This window comes from Propithecus coquereli, unplaced genomic scaffold, assembly GCF_000956105.1.
Source record: "Propithecus coquereli isolate 6110/MARCELLA unplaced genomic scaffold, Pcoq_1.0 Scaffold142, whole genome shotgun sequence".
Taxonomy (NCBI): Eukaryota; Metazoa; Chordata; class Mammalia; order Primates; family Indriidae; genus Propithecus; species Propithecus coquereli.
This window is the reverse complement of record NW_012138525.1, coordinates 949,855-958,405: the sequence shown is the minus strand read 5'-3', so window position 1 is coordinate 958,405 and position 8,551 is coordinate 949,855. Positions and strand designations below refer to the sequence as shown.

General features: G+C 45.1%; 1 protein-coding gene across 1 annotated transcript in view; it reads right to left on the bottom strand.

The window, feature by feature from the left end:
• Positions 1–5,057, bottom strand: part of TSC1 (tuberous sclerosis 1) — a 52,169-nt gene extending 47,112 nt beyond the window's left edge. The window contains exon 1 of the mRNA XM_012639825.1: positions 4,972–5,057. The gene's annotated coding sequence lies outside the window, so the exon portion shown is untranslated. The remainder of the gene's footprint in view (positions 1–4,971) is intronic.
• Positions 5,058–8,551: the final 3,494 nt, after the last annotated feature.

Sequence of the window (8,551 nt, the reverse complement as noted above, 5' to 3'; positions counted from 1 at the left end):
CAGATAATGTGTATGTTTCAAAAAGTAACTATGAAAAGCTTCCCTTAAAAGAAATATGAGCAAACTGTGGGATTTCTCTAAGTTTCAAGTTTATAAGACCAAAAGAGAAATATTCTAGGCAAGAAAGATACAGGGTTTGATAGTCTAGGACAGTGGTTCTTAAAATGTGGTCCTCACACCACCAGCATGAAGATCCCCTGGGAATTTGTTAGAAATACAAATTCCCAGGCTTTGTCCCAGATCTCTGAATCAGAAATTTTGGGATGGGGCCTTCCAGGTGATTTTGATGCCCACTAAAAGTTCAGAACCACTGGTCTAGGAACAAGAAAAGAGGGATGAAGGTAAGAAACATTCATTTATATATCCGCTTCGAGGTTCAAAGGGGGGAAGAAATAATGCATAAACCTAGGAAAAAAGCCCAATGGAATTCTGCCAGGTGCTAAAGGTACCAACACAGACTGAATGCCAAGCCTGACAAGCATTTAGCAGGTTACATACCTGAGTTCTCTACTTCTATTTTTTTAAAATGTGGCACCTAAGGTTAAATTCCCAGTAAAGTGTACAGAATCTTTCAATATAGAAGTTTCACAAAATGATTTATAACACAAACAGTACATAAGTCCATCTTTAAAAGACATGGGCCTTTCCTGCCTTCTGGCTAAAAAAAAAAAAAAACCGAAAGAAAATTATTTTTAATAAAGCCCAAGTCCATTTTTAAGAGCACTAATCCATCTAAAATCATCAGTTGGGCTTCGAGCTCAGATCCAGAAAGTCTCTGAAGCTATATCCAAAATTCTGTATCTGTATTTTTTTTTTTTTTTGAGGGGTGGCGAATGACATAAAGGGTAGAGGAAGGGACATTTGGTCCTGTTTCCCACAGATTTTTCAGAGGGCAACTGAGCACTCCCAACCCCCCAAAAAAAAAAGTTAAAAACCACTGACCCGTGAGTTGGTTTATGATATGAGCAGATCAGGCAGTTTATCACAGTGGAAGAGTAAATGTCTGGGCTCTGGAGTAACCAAACAGGGTTCACAGCCCAGCTTAGCCACTGAATAGTGACCTTAAGGCAACTTACTTCAAGTCCCTAAGCCTCAGTTTCCTCTTCCTATCCTGCCTCTTAAGGATGTAGAAAGAGTTAACAGGATCAGACATGGAAAATACCTAGCACAGTGTTTGGCCCATAAATAATAAATATAAACTTTATTATAACAATATTACTACTAAATAAAATGTATTGCTGGGTACATAAAGCTTAGCATTCTATCCATTTAACAACTGGTATTTGAAACATTGATAAAACCATTCTGTAACTTAAAATGGATACACTTCATGTTTGTTACTGTGCTCTGTGAACTGCTCAAGCTAGCACAGGTTTTAATGACTGCAGACATTAAAGTCACTACATCTATTCTTCCTGTCACTCCCCACTGTGTCTTCTATCACATCACCAACAGAAGGGCAAAACTGTCCCTTGTCACTCAAACACTTCATGGCCTCTATTGCCATTGTATTTACTTGAGAAAGTGACCTGTGAGTTGTAGGCCTGTATCGACCATGCCTTGTTTGGGATCAAAGCTGGGTTTTTAAGGCACTTCACTCACTAGATGTCAATCTGAATTCATTCAACCTTAAAAAGTATTGTTATCTTTTGCTACTTACCTGTATATAACAAAAGTTAGCACTACACAAGGGAAGGGACAAGAAGAAATTGACAAGGTCCTGAGATAACATATTTTTATATACAGTATATAAAATACAAATCTTTATTATCTCTCATGAAAACAGACGTTAAAATAAACATTAAACTACTAATTTCCAGAAACCATAAGCTTAAAAAGTAAATCAGAGAAAGACTAATCTCAAACTGCTGATGCTCTTCCAGATCATTTTAAATGGAAAAATAAATGAGTATTTCATGCAAACCAAATTAGTTACCAATTAATGATCTGAGGTACAAAACAAAAAAACCTCAGTGTTTAATATATACTACATACATATTTAAAGCAAACAGCTACAAATTTGAATGTTATTGAGTATACTTTTCATTCTTGCCTATAGCTATTTTAAATGACAAACAAAACTAATACAAATAAAACTAATCTTTCAAAGAGAGATCTGTAATATGGGAACCTTATAGAGAATTACCTTCTAAAAAATATGATGATATAAAGGAAAGGTTAAGCAGGTTTTCACCCAACTGTACAGGCTAACAGTCACCAATTTGCTTGGTTACTCTAACACCACTAACACTCTGATTCAATCAACTTGGTCAGAATGTTTGGCTGAAGCCCCAGAAGGACTTTAAGTCTCATAAATTTAGACTTAGAAATATTCATTAATTTACTATCCAACTCCCTTCCTTCACAGATGAAGAAACTGAGGCTGATAACTTAATTGACCAGTTAAAGGTTGAAAGCTCTTTGACTCTTTAGAAAAACTCGAAATCGTTGATGTAGTGCTGTATTTGACTCATTGGCATCCAAGAATATCCAATTAATTCCAGGAGAAGCTAATTTTAGTTCACTATGGCCCTGGAACCGGGAAATGAACATACCTGTAGCCTAACAAACTTCCAAAGAAGACACAGCTGTAAGATAAAGGCTCTAAATTAGAGCTCAAAACTCGCCCAACACTATATACATTAGAGGTTAGAAGCTATTGTAAGAAATGCCTCTGTAATAAATAACAAATTAAAAGCAAATAGCCAGAATGATACTTCAAGCCAGTGGTCCTGAACCTCTAGCGCATGTCAGAAGCAGACTTCTTCCAAAACATATACACAAAGTGTCCTCAAACTCTGCATATGTAGGTCTACCTATTATGGGGCCAGGTATCTGTGCACGGAGATTCTCATGAACATTACAGTTTGAAATCCCCTGTTTCCAGAAATTTCATTATTCTGTACACATTACATATATGGGTGTATATTAGATTTGCCCTGACAAGATTATTCAGTTTCATCTCACCAATGAAACCAGGCACACACAGAAGGCATCATATTACACCACAACAGACCCACCACACTCGGTCTTTGCTCTTAACCCAGTGAGGAAGAGTATAACTGAGTCACAAGATTTGAGATACTCCAATATACCGGCTAGTAGCCACCTTCTTTCTAACTAGGAATTTAGGAACATACCAAGCATTATGACACCAGGAAATGCATGAAGCAAAGAAAGCTTACATCATCTGCCCTTCTAGGCACGTGATTTAAGAATGTTTTGGACATTAATTTTAGTAAGAGTATATTTTCCATTTACATCTTCTATAAATACACCTTAAGTTTACACCAGGTGGTTAGAGGAAGATTCTGCAGTTCCCCAGGGCAATAGCAAATAATGTTTCAGTGTTTCTGAGGAGTCTCATTTGCCTGATGCATGACTGTTAAAGGTACATTTCCCTACACAACCCTAAATCAGTTTTCACACTTGCATATTCCAGGTTTACTCAGGAATGCTTAAGAATCACAGGTGGTTGCTCAGTAAATCAAAGGCTCCCAGAAGATTAGGTTTTATAATGCTTCCTGAAATTTACAGCTCCACTTTGCCAGCCTGTTTGAATTCAGATGACTCCAAGTAGATCCCATAATTATAAATCAAATTATCTCAAAAGAGTATTATTCTATTTTAGTACTTTTACAGCTTACTCTATGTAAAGTGAAATGATAGCTACTTCTATGCTTTCTATTAAAAAAAAAATCCAGCAAGGATTTTAGTAAGACTTCTTTCTGCAAAAATCTCATTAGTTTTATATATTTAAAAAACAAATACTTTTCAGCCTAATTTAGACTAACAAGTTTACATGCACAACACTGCCACCTCAAAACAAAAGCTAAGGCAAATAAGCCAAGTGAACCCCCCTTCAAAATTAAACACACATACGTGTACAAAGCTAGGCTAACTGATTAATTCTAATCACTGAATGACAGGCCAGCTTTGATCAAGTAACAGATAAATAAAAGAGTCACTTCTTTGGAATCAGTTAGACCCCAGTTCCACTCTTGGCTCAGATACTTCTCAGTGTGTGACCTTAGGCAAATTACCCTACTCTCTCCAGGCCTCAGTTTCTTCCATCGGAGGTGTTAATAGTGGCTGCCTCTTGCATCTGTTGTGGGGACCAAACGAGATGATGACTGCAAATGCTCCATAAACGCTAGCTGTTGTTATTGGCTGGGAGGACTGCGTCCCCAAGTCTGCTCCCCCCCACAAATTCAAGACACACGAAGTAAAGCACTTTAGCAAGAAACACAAAGAGCGAGCTTTAATTCTACAAGGGATCTCCGACTGTAGGCTCTCTTCATCCTCCAGTTCCTCAAATGAATGAATGAGTGCCTAGGAGTTGCTCTGCAAATAGCTGTCTCTTAAGAATCACCTCTGCTGACTTTAAGGTAACTGTCTTTCCCCATCAATTAAACACCCACAAGCACACCAGGAGCGAGGCACTCCAGTCATGCAAATTTCAGCGGAGACAACGAGTCTAGGCGAGTCCTTGATGCCCACAGGCAGCCTCCATTCATTCTCCCCCCACCGCAGACCCTTCTCCTTAAGTCCAGGGTCCAGCCCCACCCCCAACCCTTCCGCTCCCGCCGAGCGTCTCTCCGCCGCCCTCCGCACCCCGGGTGAACCTGTCACCCCACCGAGTGACCGGCTGGCGATGGGGCCCACCTCACCCCTGCCCTCGGCACCGAGGCCCGGGGGTGCAGCCGTCCCCTCGGCCGCCGAGGAGGGGCGAAGTGCCGGCCCGGCCCGCCTTTCCTCCCCAGGGACCCGCCAGTCCCGGCTGGGCCCAGCCGGAGATAGCGCGTAATAAGAGGGAGGGGAGAGCTGTCCGAATCCCCCTTCCCTGGGGTCCCTACCCGGCAAGTGACCCCCTTACCCCAACCCCCCAGAGGCTCTCAGACTGGGATTACGATGCCAGCGCTGCCCCGAGAAGCCCCCATAAAAAGGAAGGGGAGACACCCCCATACTCACCCACCGTCTCCTCCCCCTCAGCTGTTTACCTCACAGTTCCTCCAGCCTACAGGGCGCCGCCATCTTGGACGTACGGCACCTCCCCCCGCGGTGAAATGTCCACGGCCGGTCGCGGCCTCCGCCATGAAAAAGAGTCCCCGGCCAGGCCTAGCCTACTTTTCGAACCAAAACGCAGATGACGCTAACCCCAACCCTAACTCTAATCCTAACCCCACCGAACAGAAGAGGCCGTTCCACTCATTAATGATGATGTGAGCTGGCCGAGAGGAAAAAAACAAGAAGAGTTTTTTAAGGTAGGGGGGCGGGGACGGGCGGAAGGATCCCGCAAGGCTGCCGCTGAGCGATCTTGTGACTCCGAAGGAGGCAAAAAGAAGGCCCGGCACGGCGGGAGGAGCCACGCGAGAACCCGGGGGGCGGGGCGGAGAGTCACGTGGCCGGGCGGGCGGGAGGGCGCTAGGAGAGGCGTAAACAAGCCGGCCCGGCTGGGTGTGGTTGCGGCGCCCTCCTGCCCGTCCTGCGTGCGGTGCTGCCCGGCGCAGCCCGAGGGTCCCTCAGGGTCTCCCTGCGCGTGGCCGCAGAGCTGCGATCCTACTTCCCAGAGAGCCACGGGGGCCCGCGTGGGCGGTGCAGGGTCTGCTAAAGCTGGGCCAGGCAGCCCTCGTTCCTTGGCAGCGTACTTGCAAAAGCCCATTTCTGGCCTCTGCCTTCAAGCCATTGACACTTCGCACCTAGGCATGACATCTGTGGAAAACCAACCCTGAGGAGGAGGAGGCAGCTTTAAAATCAGAACACCCAGATTCATTTCCTGCTTTGCTGCCTCCTCGCTGTGACAAGACTTTAAGTCCTCTAAGCCTGTTTCTTCCTCTGAAATGTGCGTGATAAAATTTGCGAAGTGAGGAACCAGGTATGGAAAGTGTTCAGCTCGAGCCCCACGCCTATGCCTAGTGGCTCACATAGTCCCACTAGCTGGGGCTGAGGCGAGAGGATTGCTTGAGGCCAAATGTTCAGGACCTGCCTGGGCAACGTAGTGAGACCCTGTCTCTAAAAACAAAAAAAAAAATAGGAGGTGGCCTTATCATGAGACAGGATATAAGTATGAGAGAGGGGCTGGAGAGTAAATGAAGTCTAAGTGTGGTATCCGAAAGGCTTTTGAAGGAGTGGGCATCAGGCTGGGTTTCAAAGAAAACAAAAAGTAGCTTTTATGAAACAGAAATGGGAGAGGCAGCTGGAAAGAGAAGAACATTCAAGAGCCTAGCGGCAAGAAAATGCTGGGTGAGTTATGGGAGTACCACGTTTTGTCATAGGAACCAATTGAGTCACAATGCAAGGCAAGACGGTGCTTAGGGGCCAGGTGTGTGAGTGGCCAGGGTAGTGGGTGCTGTCAATTCCAAGCAGGCCCAGGGTGGTCTAGGGTAGGGCTGCTGCTAGCCAGTGTGGCATCTTTAAGAAAATTAGAAAAAGGCACCCTTTCTGGGCCCATAGCCCCTATGAGCAGAGCCCTGGCTGTATTTTGGCCACTGCCCACCTACCCTCAACCCTCCTGTGGCCTTTGAGCAGTGAACAACCTTTATAACCATAGGTCTCGAGCTGTGCAGGCTCATGAGGGAGGTAGGGATTGAGCTGGGGATTCCACTGGTCTAACATGGTCACAGAGGCCGTCAGGGGAAGCCAAGAGTTCTCGATTCAAACAGGCCAGAGTTTGAGTGTAGGGTTCTGCCATTGTAGTAACTGGGTGAGCCTTAGTCTCCTCACCTGCAACATCCGGGTAATAATAATGCCTACCTCATGGGGATTTGGGGTGGATTGAGAGAGAGATTAAGGTATAACTGGCATAAAGCCTCCTTCAATTAATATTAGTTACCTATTAGCAATGTTCACCCTCAGAATCCATCACTTCCAGCAGTGGGTCCACCAAATGCTAAATTCTTCTGTGTAGCTGTCCAAACATAATCTGCTTGGGGGCCAGAGATGCAAAAGTTGAGGGAGAAGGGGAAGGGTCTGGGTTCTCATTCCCACCAATCAAACCGTTTCGCAGGAGCAGATTGCTGCCTTTGCATTTGCACCAGGGCAGGGACTCGAGTGTGTTCAGAGATTTCTGAGACCACCGGTGACTGGGAGAGTTAAGGTTAAAGAATGGGGTGTGGGGACCCACCAGCACTGCTCCAGAGCTCTGACCCAGGAAGCCACCCCATGGTTCCATGACCTCATCCTGCCAGAATGCACTCCTCCGCAGAAGGGAGCAGTGATACACAGAGCTCATCAACTGTTCCCTCTCAAGGGGGCCATGACCACATTGTTACTGTTTATACAGTGTCTGGAAGAAGAATGGTAATTGTTATTTCAATATGGACCACCAGGGGCTTGTGAGAAGAGGCTGGAAAGAACAGGCAGAGACAGCCCTCCCACCATCTCTGGCCATTTACCAATCTGGGCCACCTGGATATTTTCTGCTTCTCTGGGGTTGATTTTTGTCATTTGCTGAATAAATGTTAATCAGACCACTGTCTTCCACGCATTACCCGGGAGCCTCCTTGTGACAGGGGCTTCCTGGCCAGCCTGTCTGAGCATGAAAGGGCTGAGCCAATGGGTGGTGCTGACTCGATGCATATGGTGGACATCTGTTGCATTTGTCTGTGCAGCATCGCGTCCCCTTCTTAAAGGGAAAATTGTCCTTCCCAAAAGGTGTTGTTTGAGAATGCCTTTTCTAACCCTTAGTCATACAAAAATATTCTTAAGCATTCTATATATTTGTATTCCTTTGGGAGGCCAAGGTGGGAAGATTGCTTGAGGCCAGGAGTTTGAGACCAGCCTGAGCAAGAGCAAGACCCCATCTGTACTAAAAATAGAAAAATTAGTCGGGTGCAGTGGTATGCACCTATAGTCCCGGCCACTTGGGAGGCTGAGGCAGGAGGATCGCTTGAGCCCAGGAGTGTGAGGTTGCTGTGAGCTAGGCTGATGCCAGGGCACTCTAGCCCAGGCAACACAGTGAGACTCTGTCTCAAAAAAAAAAAAAAATGATAACACAGCATTATATGGTATTCCCACAGACATAATAGATGCAAATCTTAAAAGAATAAACAATAATAAAAAAAGAGAAAAAATTTACTTTAGGGTCATTTTTAGAGTAGATGGATCTATCTGCCTGGTTCTCAATTTGACACCCTCTCTAAAAATAAATAAGTTCAAATCGTATTAGCTCCTAAAGCTACCATACTCAAGAATTGTACAGATAAAAAAAAAAGAATAGCACAGATCGCTGAGATATGCCCATACCTCAGGTCAAAGCAAGTTATTAGGTCTTTCTAGCATCTGTCTCAAAATTCCTCCCCACAGTTCTGACAAATAATCCTGTGAATGAGCGAGGCCACAGGGTGCAGAGTCACTCTGAGGTGTTGCCAAGGACGGGCAGCTGCAGAGAAAGCCCCGTTAGCATAGACCTCAGCCAGTGATTTTTTAAAGAAATAAAAAACTAGGCCAGGCGCGGTGGCTCACGCCTGTAATCTTAGCACTCTGGGAGGCTGAGGCAGGTGGATCGCTCAAGGTCAGGAGTTTGAGACCAGCCTGAGCAAGAGCGAGACCC